The 17,023-nt window shown below is 40.6% G+C and overlaps 1 protein-coding gene across 4 annotated transcripts in view; it reads right to left on the bottom strand.

The window, feature by feature from the left end:
• APBA1 (amyloid beta precursor protein binding family A member 1) overlaps positions 1–16,737 on the bottom strand; it is an 80,596-nt gene extending 63,859 nt beyond the window's left edge. For 2 of the 4 annotated variants that reach the window (XM_018086064.2, XM_029965386.1), the window contains exons 1-2: positions 11,136–11,219; positions 4,322–4,448 (exon numbers count right to left, since the gene is read on the bottom strand). The gene's annotated coding sequence lies outside the window, so the exon portion shown is untranslated. Of the gene's footprint in view, positions 1–4,321; positions 4,449–11,135; positions 11,220–16,709 lie in introns of those variants that run through there. The other 2 variants (XM_018086063.2, XM_018086066.2) reach the window with 2 other exon arrangements.
• Positions 16,738–17,023: the final 286 nt, after the last annotated feature.

Below are 17,023 nucleotides of genomic sequence, written 5' to 3'. Positions count from 1 at the left end.
CCCCTGACTCAGCTTCATGCCGTTTCCTCAAATTCTGTCCCTGGTCATCACACAGAAGAGATCAGTGCCTGCCCCTCCTCCTCCCCTCATGAGGAAGCTGTAACTGTAATGAGGTCTCCCCTCAGTCTCCTCTTCTCCAGACTGAACACACCAAGTGACCTCAGACACTCCTCAAAAGGCTTCCCCTCCAGACCCTTCACCATCCCTACAGTCCTGCTTTGGATGCTCTCTAATGGTTTGATGGGGTTTTTTTTATATTGCAATGCCCAAAACTGCCACAATATTCAAGGTGAGGTCATACCAGTGAGCAGAGTGGGACAATGACATCCCTTGACTGGCTGGTGATGCTGTGCCAGGACACGGTTGGCCCTCATAATCTACACTGAGTCCAGAGCTACATAAGCAGTGGTTGTCCAATATACACAACTGCCCTGCCAACTGATGACTGCTGAGTTCAGTTTGTCTTCTTTTCAGAGAAGAAAGTCAAGGCACTTCCCCATTATCTGATCAGCAGTTTCATTAAAAATGAATTGTTTTATTTATTTGTGAGGTCTCTTTTTCCACATTTGTCTAGAACTAATAAGCAAGGGTACTACTGTGAGAAGAAAAGGAAAATAGTGGCTTTGTAATACCAAGTTGGCGGGGAGGGAAAAAGAGGTGGCTCCTTCTAGTGGCTTAATTTTACCTGTGTCTACAAAACTGATCAAACTGCAGTTCTTTGACAGCATCCCAAAAACTCTGCAATCACTAAGTCATATCTTGAGATGCCATCTGACACAACCATATCAATGTCCCTGTTCCTGAAGTCAGCACCAGTGATACTGATGACATTTCTGATATGTGTACTTATCCATTCTCAAAGGCCTCCAAGTATCCATGGTTACTTGGTCAGATTTGACGGTTTCAATATTCTTACGGTTGGTAAAGTTTTCCCAGTATCCCTGATTATCACATAGTTCTTTACCTCTTCTAAAGCAATGGAAACTACTCTCTTGAAGAGTTCACTCATTTGTAAAAAAATTGTTTGTGCAAATAAAAATATTACTATTAGCAGCATGACCTTTTATGAAAGATCACTGCAACTGCAAAATGACAAGTGCTGAAACTAAAAACAGCCAGGTAAGGATTCTAATAATCTCCTTCAATAATATTTTATTCAATTATAACTCAAGTCTCAGTGAGAAAGAAAAAAGTAGAAAAGGAGAAAGAAGTTGTCATGGTATGACATTTAGAGTACTGAGAATTATAAAGAAAAAGTTTTAAATCAAAACATTTAAAATATATTTTTAGATATACTACTACAAATTCTATACTTCATACAGCATCAACTCTTTAAAGACCCATGCAGAACCCAAACTAACACAAATGTTCCCCAGAGCCACAAGCAAGAACAAACTTATAAAATATAAACAATAAAACAATTATCTGTGTATGAGCAGTTTTGTGGAGAGGCAATAACATATGTGAAGTACACCTAATGTTTTTATACAAGTTGATATTACTCAAGCAAAAATGCACACATAATTAAAGCTTCATTAAAGATTTAAGATATTCTGTTGCTAATTGTCAATTGCTGTTTATCAAAAAGAAAACAAAGAGCCACTCAAGCTTGTAAGACTTATAACCTATGAATAACATTATGCTGGGAAAAAAAACACACAATGATTAAACAGCCTGGAAGGTAGGCTCTTTTGGTAGGCTGATAATCCAAAACCAACTTCATTTCTCATCCTTAATTTTCTTAGCCACTCGCCAATTTTAAATTTATTTTGTAAGAGTCCCAAAGATAATGGATTTTCTTAAATCTTCACTGGCAGTCCCAGCTGATCATCCCAATTGGGGAAGGGTGAGAAGTCCAGCAACAGCTGGCAGCCCAATCCACATGGATGCCCAGGCCAGCAGCTCAGCAGCTCTTTAGCCTGATGCTCTCCTCACCCTCTTCTGTTGCTTGACCAGCTTCCTGGCTTTCTTGGAAGATGCGTAGTAAGGATACAGGGAGTGGGACAAGAAAGCAATAGAGCAGTATAAGAACAGCAGACTTAAGAAATCCTTATGAATCTTATGAAAATCAGGTTCCATGTGTCTTTGTGTAATTCCTCATGAGTTTTCTTCTCCAAAGCCCTGGGGGAATCACAGTCCCATGGCTGTCTTTAATGCATTACACAGATCTCCAATGCCAGACTCTTCATTTCACCAGTCCTGGCTTTGGACCAGATACATCTCCCAGATCCTCTCATGGAAAATCTTAGTGCAGCAGCACTTTCAAGTCTCTACTTAAAACCTTGTACTCACCTGTCACTTACAAAGTGGCCCTGATGCCAGCCAGAAGCCCTGTGCATCCCTGTGGCATCTCCCATGGGAAAGGCGACAAGGAAGACACATTCAAGAATCACCCAAGGGTTCTGCATGGGACATGCACAAGACATAGAAGGGTCATTTGTTCTCTGATGGGGAAAGATGGAAAGGAATGTGCCCATTCACTGAGAAAAGCTGGGCTAGCCACTCTTGTGTTAGGTTTTCCAAACTCACTTTAAATCATCTCCCAACACAAACTAACTGTATTGTGAAAGTGAGTAGTCCAGACAGTCTGTTGCTTTGAATTACATGGGATACTGAAAACGTTTTAAATTTCAAAACACCTGAGGCAGACACAGTTCTACACTGGTATGGCAGGGATCAGAAGGCACCCCACCTTCTCCTGCCAGGTGCTGAGCTGGGGCAGAGGAGAAGGTACTCCACATGGTTACAAGTCATACATAGGAAGATACTTGGTCTGCCTGTTGTAACCTTATCAACTGCAGGTTTATTTAATGAGATTCTATACAAATGTACCAACATCATACTACCCAAAAGTTCAGCTGTGTACAGAATTCAGCTACTTAGCAATCACTTCTTTGACAAATGATGTTCCTGCTTGGCTTTACTCCAGGACTGGTATCTTCTAAATTTTGCAACCTGCTACTGAAATTTTCTGAGTTCTGACAAGACCAAACTAGGGGCAAGTCATGACAGAAAGCAAAAGATAAAGCATGGGAATAACTGCACATGAGCATGTCTCAAATACAGAAATGCAGTTGTATCAATTCCTTGAAAGGTCATTTTCCCATCCACCTATTACTTTCCAGGAGAAGTTAAAAAGATAGCCAGCAAATAAGGCTAAATGTTGTGTCTTCCATCCCCAAAGCACACGTAGGACTTCATTACTGGGTTTTGTATTGGGACACAACTAGTTTTGCTAGAAGCAGACCAGTGAGACCTGCTACATCAAAAAAAATCTTTGAGACTTTCAGACAGTTTTATTTTCTACTTTTTCAATATCTAAGGATTTGCAATCCTGGGATCCCCAGGAAGAAAATCCCACTCAGGTAAGATATAGTTAAGCTCAGAAAGCTCGCTGCTGATAATACCTTTCACTCTTACTAATTTCCACTTCAGAGATTTTGTATGTTGAGGCTCAAAAGCATAGCCTCAGCTGTTATCCAAGGTTTCCACAACGCCACACTCAGCTAGCCTATTCATTGCTCAGAAAATATCTTTTCAGGGCTTTACCAGAAGCTATTCTAGAGTAAGCAGTTAGGAAACAGAAGAATGCAATTTAATAACTACTATCAAAATAAACTAAGTGCTACTTTAAATAAAAAAGGTCATCTCCCACACAGAGAGGATTATCAATTCATTACATCTACCCTTCCTCCCTCAACACTAAAGCAGCAATGTACCTCCATTGAATTCTTTGTTGTTCTACATAGAAAGAAACAAAGAAAAGGTATTTTCAAGGTATTTGTAGCACTTCTTATATAATACACATTCAAGTTAAACCTTTGTACAAGCTTCAGTGAATTTAATATAAAGTCACAGAAGACTGCAAAATGCCTTAATAACAGACCCAAGGCATCAGGCGGTAGTTGTTTAATTACATGTTTTGTATTTATTGAAAAGACAAAGCTAATGTTAATAGTACATTCCCTGAAGTCACACACTCTGCACCTGACCTACCCTACCATTCCAGCACTCTCACAGTGACTTCTGATCTGGGATGCATACAGCAACTTATTACCAGATTTAGAACCAAAACCAGAAGTTGACTGTTATCTGGCAGATTTTCTCGTGTGCCTTCAAACTCCTCAAACCACTCACACAGCACAGTAGAAGTACAGCAGCCATAAGGCACAACTGACAGGCACAACACCAGCAGAGCAGGTAATTTCTTTGTTTCACTGATCAGGCTTCAAGACCAGAAGCCACGGCTGCACACTCTGTTGGGTCACCTCACCAGAGTGAGCAACTCACGTGCAGCACATGGCTACGGGAACCACAGTACCTTCTTCATGCTATTTCACCATTGTTCCAATTTTAAAGATCTGGAAAGGTCTATCAAATTAATGGATTTCATACAGCTTTCAAAAGCATGAATATCCTCAGGAGTGCAGTGGCACTGTTGGAACCTCCTGTGGGGAAGAAAGAAGAAATGTTCTGAAATAGCTCAAGGCATCTTGCAATCGTAATATCCACTTCATCATTTCATAAAAAAAGGTTTGTGTACAAACACACAGCACCTTCTTTTGGTAGGCAGCTGTGGCAGTTAAAGACACCTGAGCTAGAAATGACACTTTCTGGAAGGAAAATCTAACAATCAGGACCTGAAAGAGGTTTTGTTGATCTATATTTACTACCAAATCCCATTAATAACTTTCCAAACATATTCCCTAGCAGTGTTTCTGCTAATCCAGCATTACTATTATGGTTTCTCCCAACAATTATAATTATATTTTTCAATACCTTTAACTCTGAAACATCCATCTTTGTTCTACCACTTTCAAAAAAATTAACTAACTTCCTTTAACTAACCCCCCATTGTTTCATTGAGGGTACTTGCACAATTTTACTATTTTTGTCTTAATCTCTTTTTACCCAGCATCTGATTGCACTACCTCTGCCACTCATCTATCTGATCCTTTTAAGTGAAAGTTGATCTTCCTACAGGTCTTACTTTATGTGGATTTTTGACGGAAGAAGGGCAAATAGCACAAACTGTAGTAGGTAATGTTTGGAACTATATCAAAGACAGACCCGTTGCTACAGGGTGCACTTTTAGAAGCATTCTGATCAATTGCAAAGGAATAAAAAAAGTTGCTACAAAGCATGACCATATGCAATTACACTATGATCACCTGATTCTCCTTTGCAAGATCAAACACATAACATACATTCTCAGCCTTTACCATATTCTGCTCAACTTGAAGTGTTAACCTAAAGAAGTTGGCCACTGAAAGAGTCACGGAATGCTGCTTCAAGGGTAAAACTAAAAAGCAAAATGATTTACCACACCACCAAATTGTCGTTCTCATGGGAAAAAACCAACATCAGAAAACTACATCTGGTTTCAAGCAAAAGAAGAAAAGAGTAGCTGCTTAAATCAGTTTCAAGGATGAATTCATCCTGGATTGTGAAAAGCAAAGTTATGCCAAAATCCCTCTGAAAGAGATTGTTCAAGGTGAGGATTGCTCCCTACAGTATTGTTGAAGCTCTTGCATCACTGAGTATTCACTTCTCCAAAAATGTATCTTCCCTCACTCCCTGGGAGACTACTTCACATTCTGGTAGACATCAGTATGGAGACGTTTTTTCCAATGTTTAGTTCTTTTTGTATCTCACTGTATCATTCACAGTTAAGTCCTCCTTACCATAGATAGCTTTGTTTCCTATTGCTTCTACCAGAGCTTTTTTGGTTAGGAGGTAAGATTATTACCCTTTATTAACAAAAGGGAGATAACATTTCAGTCCTGTCCAATTATTAAGAATCTTTCCTATGCTGTTAACATCCTTCTGTTATTTGTTTAAGACAAACAACTCAAGCTGTAAGGGACACACAACTCAGGCAGAGATCAAAAGTTTGTAAGTTCTTTCAAAGCAAAGAACTTCAGAAGCAAGTTATGCTCCAACACTAGAAACTTGCTATCAAGATTCTAACATTACCCTTAACTCAGTTCTTGTACTCCTTGTTATTTCTCTTCAACAGGTAAAAAATTTGCAGAGTGAAATCTTTTCCTCACAAAGAGACATTAACAACCATTGACCTTGGACTCCTGTCATGCCTCAGCTCAAAGAGTTGAACCAAAAAAAAAAACTCTTTTTTTGACAGCATAAGGTTTACCATGTAAAATGGAGAAAGAAAGAATCCAGGAATGCATTTGTTCCTAATGAATTGATGAAACCACGCAAACACTCACATAAAGCAGTGTACAATCACAGCAGCAGCAACAGCATAACTTCATTTGCTAACCAAAGACTACAGAAGTGCCATGTACTTCATAGGCAGACAATAACAACAGAAACTGTGTAGATGTCTGTCACAACAAGGCCTTCAATTTGTGTAGTTCACTGAGTACCTCTATTGGCATAGCAGAAGAAAATCAGATGCCATCTTAGTTATATACATATAGATACCATCCCAACAATATATTCAGCATTAATAAAAAGAAACAAATGTAAAAAGAAACAAATGTAAAATTGAGAAAAAGCTCTTTGACCATAAATTCACAAGGCAAACTTTCCCTGAGCCTGAAGGATCAGAGTTACGCAGAGTAGTCACCACCCACTGCTGAGTCTTCAGCATTAAGAGACAATAATTTATTAATTTATTGGAGCCAGTAGGCCACTGGCTCCAAACTGTAGACTGTGAAGCTGTTTCTGTGTTCACAATGGTCATGTATCTGACAATTTTTAATTTCTAAGGTACTCCCAGTAACTCAGTCTATGACTGTCCAATAATTTTCCAGACTTGAAGCTGGGGATTTTTCTGAAAAATACGTTTTTATATTAAAAGTACACCCAGACACAAAGTTATTCAATTCTGTCCCTGTGTGTCTAACACAGGTTCAGCAGATCCTTTGCAAAGGTTGTTTTTCTAACCTTGATCCCCTGCAGATAAAAATCCACTATTACATCATTGCTTTTTCTTGGGAAATACGTCACACATACTGGGAAGTCATGAATGGGGCTACATTAAGAGGCAGAAGAATAAGCCTCCTCAGGACAAAGAAACAAATAGAAAACATTATGATGTTACTTACAAACCAGATACAGATGGGAGGAAAGAGAAAAAAGATTATAAATCCCCACCACACACAACTCAAAGGCATTTAAAACACAAAGTACCCACACCAAAACCTTCACATTGATAAACAGATACACACCAGATACAAAATAAAATGTGTGCATGAGATTACCTTCCAGAAGCACCTTGTCATGAGTGCCTACACATGCAGATGGAGCTGAAGCATGACAATGCTATGCCTTACAAGGAGGAATTCAATTTTTACATGCTACACTTAGGGACAGGAAAAATAAAATTATAACTAGCATACAGGAAGGTTTCCCCTGAGGTACCTGGGCTGAGACTGAAGAATCCGTGATCGTAAAGATAATCCTGGAAACAAAAAGAAAAGCCGTGCTACCGCCCTGAGTCCCCAGACTAAAACTGGCAACAATACCACGCCCATCTCATAAAATGCATATTGAAATTGGTATATTTTCACTCCATGTTTGCTTCTGACACTCAATTGCCTCCTCATAACTGAACATGTCAAAAATCTCATCAGTTCTGTGTCAGTGCTTACTTATTAAGCCATAAACATCAGCAAGAACAGACTTGGGAGCCACCACAAAAGAATTCAGAAACTACTGCCTATGAGGAAAGCCTATCACAGCTGATGAGCAACAGAACAAAAGACTAAACTTCTGAAGCTTTAGTCTCTCTAGTCAGCAGAAAATAGTTACCAGAATTATATCCCTGTTGATCCATACATTTTCTGTTTAGACAGGACTGCAGCCAGAAGATTTGTGCTTTGGATAATCAAAGCACAGTGGAGATCTTTCAGGGAATTTCTTCCCCATGATAAAAAACGTTCTGATTTCATGAATGTTGTTCTTAAACAGTCATTGGATCACCAAGTGTCTTCAAAAGATTCAGTTAACAAACAAACGTGCAAGAATAAACAGACTTCAGAAATTATAGCAGTCCGAATATGTAATTCAAGTATAAAGGCAGGTGTTTTTTATATTATATGTTATGTCCTTGTTAGATATTGCAAGTTACAAACCCACTATCAGGCTATGTCATCAAAATGTACCAGATGGATGCTCCAGTTACACAAATCTCTTCCCTTCCTCACTACTCTCCTTCAAATAGGGTGTAACACTTAAAGACCAGTGACAGGCACCAGCATGGAAAGCTTTATGTTGATAATTACTTAAGTGTAATCGCTGCACCAATTACTTTAGCCAAAAATAATGTTAAAATCTGGACTTGAACTTCAAACCATTTACAAAGCTGTACTGCCACAGTGCTTGCAAGGCTTCAGGAAGTTTGACCAGGGTGAACACAGTACTATGCACAACTGAAAGTCTCAGGCAAGTTTGATTTTTTTGCTAAATAATCCAGTCCTGCCACCAACCTCACACAAGCTCCCTTGACACTGCCATAAGAGATAACTCATATACCTTTTACCACTTTCAACATCCCAATTTGTCTTCTTAGAGAAAAAAAATCAACTAGACTCCTCTCCTTCCCATACTCTCTGCATTATGCACACACATTTCCCGTTGACTGATGCTGCTGGACAGACCAATCCCTTCAGACTGACTTCAGAAGTATTTTAACTGACTGAAAAAATACCATCCTCTTCCTTGCATCACAAGAAGCTCTGAATTAGTCAACCCCACACTGTGAACTCCTTCACAGTAATTTCACAATCTGGTTTCAGGTGTAAAATTAGAGTACATATAGCTCAGTGGTTCCAATGTCCAGTGGCCCTAAAATCACTGTTTTACACACTACCATTTAAAAATACAAGGCTACTGGGCTGGCAGCTGCAAAAGTCTTTCTTTCCAAAACAAATGAAGAAGTTCTGTTTTCAAATGAAAAAAGGAACGCTTACCTTACTCTCTGGATAACAGAATAGCACAAACAGCAGTATCTGGTGTACGTATATGAACTTGCACCACAGTGCCTCTGGATACCACTGGTTACAAGATCATAACATAGACTTTAACACTGCAGATCAAAATTGAGTTGTGAACTGCTCAGGTTTCAGTAGTTATATACTGGAAGGGGAAAAAAAAATTGAACTTCCAGTCATTAGCTTCATGGACAAAGAGGCTGAAGAAAAAGTATCTTCAATACAATATAAATTTGCACACCAGAAACGTGACATATAAAAACTGCCTTTGCTTTACGCACAAAAAGGTTGTTCACTTCCTTTTTAAGTCCTATAGAATCACCAGAAGTCAATCAGTTTTTGAGTAGAGAACTCAACAACCTTTTGGCAAACTGACTGTATGAATGCTAACTGTATAAAAGCTACAATTGTGCTTTTAGTATTTACTTTTCATGTTTTCCTTGAGACAAAAATTTTGTTCAAGAGGCTGGGTTATCACGGCTCCTAAAAGAGAAATAACAATCAGTAGCTAATTAGAAATACTAGTTCTTTTTAATAATATATTATATTTTAATCCTAAACATGTTTCAATATATCGTAAAGTATTAGGTATGTGTAACTCCTAAAATATAAACATGTTTTATGTAGCCTTTAAATTTGCATTCAAAAGCAGCTTGACCTAAGCTGAAATAACAACATTCAGTCTTTACAGTTTTTGTAGGTAGAGAAATGGAAAAATATGTGGGGGTGTCCTACATCCGCACTCAATTTTAATTGCAGTTAAAATTGCTGATTCCAAAACCAAGTGTGGGCCAAAGGGTGCCACACTTAAAATACAACCCACTAAAACCGCCTGACTTGGATAAGACTTTAAACTAGGGCTAAGCAGTCAGATGTTGAGCATGGATGTTGAAGGTAACGCAGAGCCATATTATGAAGTATGGTGCTGTGGCGCTGTCCCCTTGGACCGATGCCTAACCCCCTGCCAAGAAGGCATCAAGCTTGAACATCTCTTCCCATGTGCCTTGCAGCCCTAGTGTGATCCTGCATGAGGAACCTTTTGGGGACTTTGGGATTTTCTCACTGTTACGAAATAAAAATAAAATGTCAAAATCTGAATGATGTTGTGGCAATCTCATAAGTGGATTACATTAATCGTTTATCAGCAAGGGATAATAATTCTTGAGCAAAAGCAGAACCCTGAGTTCATCCTTATTCATCACTCTGAGACCAAAAAAGTCCTGCATGAGGAAGCTTTCGAGGACTCCGGAATTTTCTCATTGTTATGAAATAAAATTAAGATGCCAAAGTCTGAATGAGGTCATGGGAATCTCATAAGTGGATTACATTCATCATTTACCAGCAAGGGATGATAATTCTTGAGTGAAAGCAGAACCGTAAGTTCATCCTTATTTATCACCCTGAGATAAAAGGAATAATAGCTCTGAATATCAGAAATACACATGAAGTTTTTGGAAAGGTTATGTAAAATGTCCACTGAAAACGCAATGGAATTACAAAGCTATAGACTGGTTTTGCACTGACTCTTTAACTTAATACAAATTTCTGTCAGCTCACTGCAGTGATAACTGGGAGAGATTTTCTCATTAAGCTAAAGCTAACTGCACTGCACATAGGAATATAGGAATGCTGCTTAATGATTCTTTCATTTCTTAAAAACAGTGCTCTAATTTTGAAACCATTGCAACATAACAGAAAAAAGAGTTTTTAAATTCCTGGGCAATAATTTCTTCCATCTTGACCACCTTAAAAATCCAATTACCAAAAATTAAAATTATCGGGTCCTGAATGAGCTAATACAGCAAATACACCTGCACTTCAGTCCTTTCCTGGGGGGAGGGCAATGGTAAGATGGACTTAAAAACCATCAGGAGGAGATCACCATTTCCCTCACACAGTACATGCCCTTCACTCCAACACTCCCATCACCCCAACGCCAGCAGCAAAGCAAGCAGCTTTCTGCAGCTGGTTTGCCCAGCAGAGGATAAGGAGGGCAGGTCAGAGGAAGGTTTGCCTTCAGCAGCCATGTCCATCCCACTGGTACGGTAAGCAAAACCTTCAGCATGCGTTGGTGTTCTACACCCACAAGGGACACAGCATTTCAGATGCAGAGCTTCATGCCTTGGTTCAGCCAAGAGCTACAAACACGGCATAAGCAGCCCTTGTCTTAGTCACCTGATTGGAGCAGAGCTTAGATCAGATGGCATCCAGGGATCCTTTCCAATTCAAGTTACTCTGTCATCATAAAAAAGCTGGTGTGAGAAAGCTGTTAAGAAAAGAGAAGGAAAAACACCTCAGCTCCCCCCACACATCATACAAAATGTAACGATTTCCTCTTCCAACAGTGAAGGCAGTATCCACTCTCTTAATATTTAGTGGAGACAGCAACATATAAAAGACCTACTGGTTTTGCAGGTTCTTTGGATTTGAAGAGTGTTAGTTAAAGCATTCTGCTAATATCAGCCTGGGAAAGTCCTAGAGAAAGAGCTTTTACACTGTGCTTCCTCACCCAGCTTTGGTGGGAGTTTTTTCAGATATTACTCTTAGTTGTTTTTCCTAATTTAAATTTATTTAGTTTAAGGTTTTATATTTGAGATTTCCAAAGCACCAAGATTTCAAACATGATCAAAGTCCCATCAGAACAGACACTACATAAATTCATGGTAACAGTAACACTTTTGTCAAGAACTGCAACTCATTTATCAGAATAAATAAAAAAAAAATTTTAAAATCCACAAATAAAACGTAACCATATGTTAGGAAATTAAAGATATACATATTCATGTATGTTTTAAATCTTCCATTATGTTTTTATTTTTCCTCCTCCTTTTGTTTAAAAGAACCCTTCTTTTACCCAGTCTATAAGTTCTTGCCCTCCCAAATACCCAACAAGTTTTGAGCAAAATATGTTACTTAAAAAAAAATAATTCTGAATGACCACCACAAGAGGAATGATCAGAACCTTATGTACAAAAGTGAAAACACTTGCAGAGAAATAAAATTATTTAACAAAATCAATATAGGCACCAAACCTATATCTCCTAGATACTGAACCAATACCATAACCATATATAGACAGAAAGACAGTTCTTCCCCTGATATACATCCCCAAAAAGGAAAAAACAAGGCAACAGTGAGTTAATGTTATATAGTTGCTCAAATGATCTTGGCCAAGATGCCTAAGTTTTGTAAACTCCATGGGACTGCTGTGCTGGTGTTTTCCTGACCTGCACTCATTTTTTAGAGTTGAAAGTTTGAAAACTAAATTCAGTAGAGATACTCCTGATGCACAAAAAGGGTGCCACAGAAGAACAGAAGAGTTTAATTAGTTGAAAAAAGAAATTACCACTAAAAGAATTCAGTCAAAATTCCATGGATGTGCTGCTCAGCTGTCACATTAACTCAGACTTTTAATGAAGTCTCTCACTCCCTACACTCACATTTTTCTCAGATGGATGACAAGGTGGTCATCTTCTAAAGGTAAGTAATTTTTACAGAAGTGCTCATGAGAAAGAAAGAACTAAATAATGCTTAATTGTTGGCTTATGAGCAAGATTTGAAGGAGCCAATAGATAGTCCAAGAACAGGTTTGGTTTTAATTGGTTAAACTTCGGAGAACATCTCCTTTCACTAGGCAATGGGAAAAACAGAAGCTCCCAATGTGGTTTACCTCATCTAGGCTATTTATTGTTTTAAATACTACTAATACATTTCCCTCACTAGTTTCCTTGATGATGTACAAAACCCCACTGCTTATCCACAGACAGTTACCTACAGAGGCTTATTGGATGATGGAAACTTCTCCTGAAAAGTATTTGCAGTTAGACAGAAAACACCACAGGAAACACAATGGACCAGGTGAGATGCCACTTGCCTAGCAGCATCTCCATAGAAACAGATCTCCTTAGAAACAGAACTGCACTTCCATTCCTCCTCTCTTGTCAAGATGGACTGTCTCCAGCAGAAAGAGGTCTAGTGGAAAAACATGCAGTTATGGTCCTAGAGTATCTTCAGCTAAGTCCTCTGTCATCCACATCTGTTGTGTACCCATTATGCTGCTCCTGGATTTATTTCTTCAGAATTAGGACAGGCATTATCATCATGTGCCTGCATACGTGAAAGCATCCAATAAAGATGTTTCCCTAGGCCCCTTCAGTAAAGCGATAAACACAAAGCCCTTTCAGAAGAACACCAACGCATGCAGCGGAAACAGCAAAATACTATCACACTGCTCTTAGTAGCTGATTTATCAAATCAACCATTACTGTGAAGCAAAACCAATCAATCTCTTTTTCAGAAACCTTTAACCTCGATGCAATATGTATTACAGGCCATCTATCAGAAATATATGAGCCTCAGTGGGTTGTGTGCTAGCTCTTTCATTAAGCAGGAATCTTCACCGTCTACGAAACCAGAAAAACACATTTAAAAATGCATTACTGGCACATTATGGCTTCACTTAAATCTATGGTAATAGGATCTCGTACAAATCTAAGCTTTAATTAATCAAGCTGCATTGCCTATAGATGACATGTATTAAACTACCTGAAACAGCTCTAATATCTTTTAATTATCTCTATCTTTAAGCATAAGAGAAAAGGTCTGATTCTCACAATCTCATGTAAATCCAGAGCAGCTATGATCAATAACAGACAACGCGCATGCCAAAGGAAAAAATGCTGAATCTGGTCTGAAGTATCTAGGCCATGAGATGCGAGCGAAAAGTTTTAGCCTTCTGCTTGATTTTTCCTTAATTTTGTCTATGTGAAGACTATGAAGTTTATAATTTTTTTTTTTTTAACATGAGCACTAGTTTTGGATATTAACCCTGAACTCACATACATGTTGCAATATCACAGAACCAACACGGTGTGTATTTTCCTAGTAATCTTTTCTGTATTTTGGATAAGTTTTTCCTGATTTTGTTTGCCATAAACAATACCACACACTGACACAACTTAAAGCCAATTTAAAACCACTGCAAGAGGCTACCCACACTGGCCTGTTAAAAATACAAAACAACTCAACAGGAGAGATTCCATTTCTTTCTACCCTCATGACTTTTATGCCAGCTCTAGTGCCATTAAGCACTGCTTATAAAAAGAAATGCTAACCACATTTCAAAGACACACATAATCCTCATATTGAAGGCTTCTTAAGCTAAAGAATGTAGGCATTGCATATGACTGTGGCTTAAAATGGTATAAAAGAAGTCAGAAGCCAACTCCTGGTCCAATTAAAACCCATTCAAATCTCATATGCAAAGAATTCAGGTTTCTGATTAGGGTTGCTATTTAGATGACACAAACTTTAGCCTTAAAATTAGTAGTCCATGAATTCAAAAGATTACGGAGTACTTACATCCATATAGAGCAAACAAAATGTTCAGATCACGATGTTCATACCTTCAAAAATCCACACCCACTTTCCCTGCCCCAAAAGATGATGGACTACAAGATTTTCACCTTTGGTATCCACCATGGCACCACATCCAGCATGACAAAATCTCTTCTAAAGCATTATCTTCTATGTTTTAAATACATGAAGGCAGTTCTAACAAGTTATAAAAATGGGAATGCATTTATATTCTTCCAAACATGTAAGGAATTGAAAACTTATCATAAACAGAGGATTGAGAATTAAATTAACAGCTTAAGAAATTGTGAAAAGGATTTTATACTAAGTAACCAAAAAGGGATATACTAAAAAGCTTTGGCATTTCTCCCTCTTCACACACCAAAACTATCTTTTCTGTCTACCTAGATATATCAAATGCCCTTCACAGTATTCTTAAATTTTGTAACTAGAGGTCTAATCTATGATTACCTTTATTTTGATAGCCTTCCAAAAGGCTGGCTTTCCATCTGTTAAAACACAGCATAGTAGCCAGAAAATTTGCTATTTTAAGTAAGGATAATGCATTAGCATAACATAAAAGTATCTTTCAAGCTACAATCAGAAATGTCCAAGAAAACTTAGACCAATGAATTACATCATTCATAGTACACAGCCAAACTTGAGCCACCATTAATTCTGTAGAAATCTGTTTGGCCTAAAAGCTCATAGATATCTCAATCTCAGAAAGGCAAGATATCTTTCACTCAGGTTTACATTTCACTCATTATACACCCACAACATCCACCCAAGGTACATTAAAACACTAAATGTACTGGTTTTGCAGTTTCCTGTGATATTCCATTATCACTCACTGAACACTTCATTTTTCAGTACAAATATGCACAAATGCCCATAATTCAACAATAACTGTTTTCCTTCACTCCTGAACCGCACTTCTGGGCAGTCTTCCCTGCCCCTTCTCCCCACAGCATTAGAGAAAAAGGTAAGCATACACCTCACTTATGGTTTGATAGCACACAGGAGAATAAACACATTCTATTTCACCGTCAGTGTTCGGGAAGCACAGGCATCACATGCTTGTTTCTGACATGGGCTGCAAAGGCAGGTGCAGCTGGTCCAGATTTAACAGCAATGCAGCAGAACCTGGAGTACTGTGAGTGGGATATTTTGCAAGGGCAAGTTGGTCAGGACCCCATGGGCCATGGCTACAGAGCAGACACAAACCTGCAGCCACCTGGGTGTCCTCTTATCAGCTGGTGTAACACGACACACGTCAAAGACATGAAAAATGCTACATGGCTGATCTGCCCTACACCCACATTAGCTCACTCTTAATATATGCAGAGTCAGGCAAACACCTCTGGCTTCTAGTTCCTCAGCAGCTATGAAAACAGCCAGCCGTGCAATGCACTCTCTAAAGCAAACCGCAATTCCACAGCCCAAAAATCTACAACAGGGGAAAGCAAAAAGGATGTTGCAGTTTTCCAGCCTAGGCCCATGGTTCCATCTCTCTGAAAAGGCAGGTTTACGATGGCAATAGAACAAGTCTTGGTAAATTGCTTCTCTTAACACTGATCCTTACAGAAGGCAGATGTAGCACATTCGGCTGCACCAACCACGACTGTGATTCAGGCAAGCATTGTTATCAATCTGCTTTTCCGGGAAGAAAAGATCAAGACGCCTTCCCTTTCCTGAAACCAGAACGTGATGGTAGCAGATGTCACCTCCCCCTCAGCCCAGGGATGGAGAGCACGCCCCACGGCGAGGATGGGGAGATCCAGGCCCCGCTAGGTTCCCTGCTGCAAATCGGGACGAGACCAATCCCGGCAGCATCTCTCGGCGGAAAGGGATGCTGCGACCGTCCTGCTGCGACGGCGACCATCGATCGGCGGATGCAAAATCCCCACGTTCCCCCCTTCATTTATCCTTTATCTTTTCACCATAGAAAAGGTGGCGGGGGGGGGGGGGGGGGGGGGGGGTTTCGGAAGGGGGGAAGAGACTGAAAAAGAAAAAAAAGCAAACCAGTGCGTTGGGCATTGTTGGGTACGCACATCCCCGTAAAATGAGGAACGGATAAACGAGGGAGAGAAACGCAAATGCCCCGCCGGAGAACCGGGAATGGAGCGCTCAAATGGGCCGCGCTGGCGCCGCTTCAGCAGCCCCCGGGGCAGGTGCAGCGCTGCCCCGCTCGCCCGGGGATGCCGCACGCACCAGGCAGGGACAGGGAAACGCCGCAGCCCCGCAAACCCCGCCGCCGAGAGGGGCCCGACGGGCGGACAGGGCCGGCACCCACCTCCGGGCCCGCGCTGCCTCCCCGGCACCAGCGCCGCGGGACGAGGCACGGCCGGACCCGCTGACCCCCCTCCCGGCCCGCGAAACATCCTCCGCAACCTGGAGCGGGTCCGCGCCGCCGTCCTCAGCAGGCCAGGGCGGCTACGTGGGGGCGGCCGCGCAGCGCAGAGGCGGAAAGCCCGGCAGCCGGCCGCTCCTCCCGCGGCCACCATCTCTCCCTCCTTCCTACCTCCTGCCTGCCGGCCGCCGCCGCCAGCAACGCGCCCGGGCCGGCCCGCTCCGACGCACCGCCCTGGCCGCGTCAGGCGGGCCCGCCCTGCGGCCGCCTATCCCGCCTCCTCCCTCCGCGGCCTGCCCGGCCCGGCGGGAGAGGGCGCAGCCTCGGGATTGCCGGGCGGGTTGCGGGAGCCGGT

This window comes from Manacus vitellinus, unplaced genomic scaffold (genome assembly GCF_001715985.3).
Source record: "Manacus vitellinus isolate BGI_N305 unplaced genomic scaffold, ASM171598v3 scaffold_9_pilon, whole genome shotgun sequence".
Lineage (NCBI taxonomy): Eukaryota > Metazoa > Chordata > Aves > Passeriformes > Pipridae > Manacus > Manacus vitellinus.
Note: the sequence above shows the minus strand (reverse complement) of the source record. Positions and strands in the feature narration are given on the sequence as shown.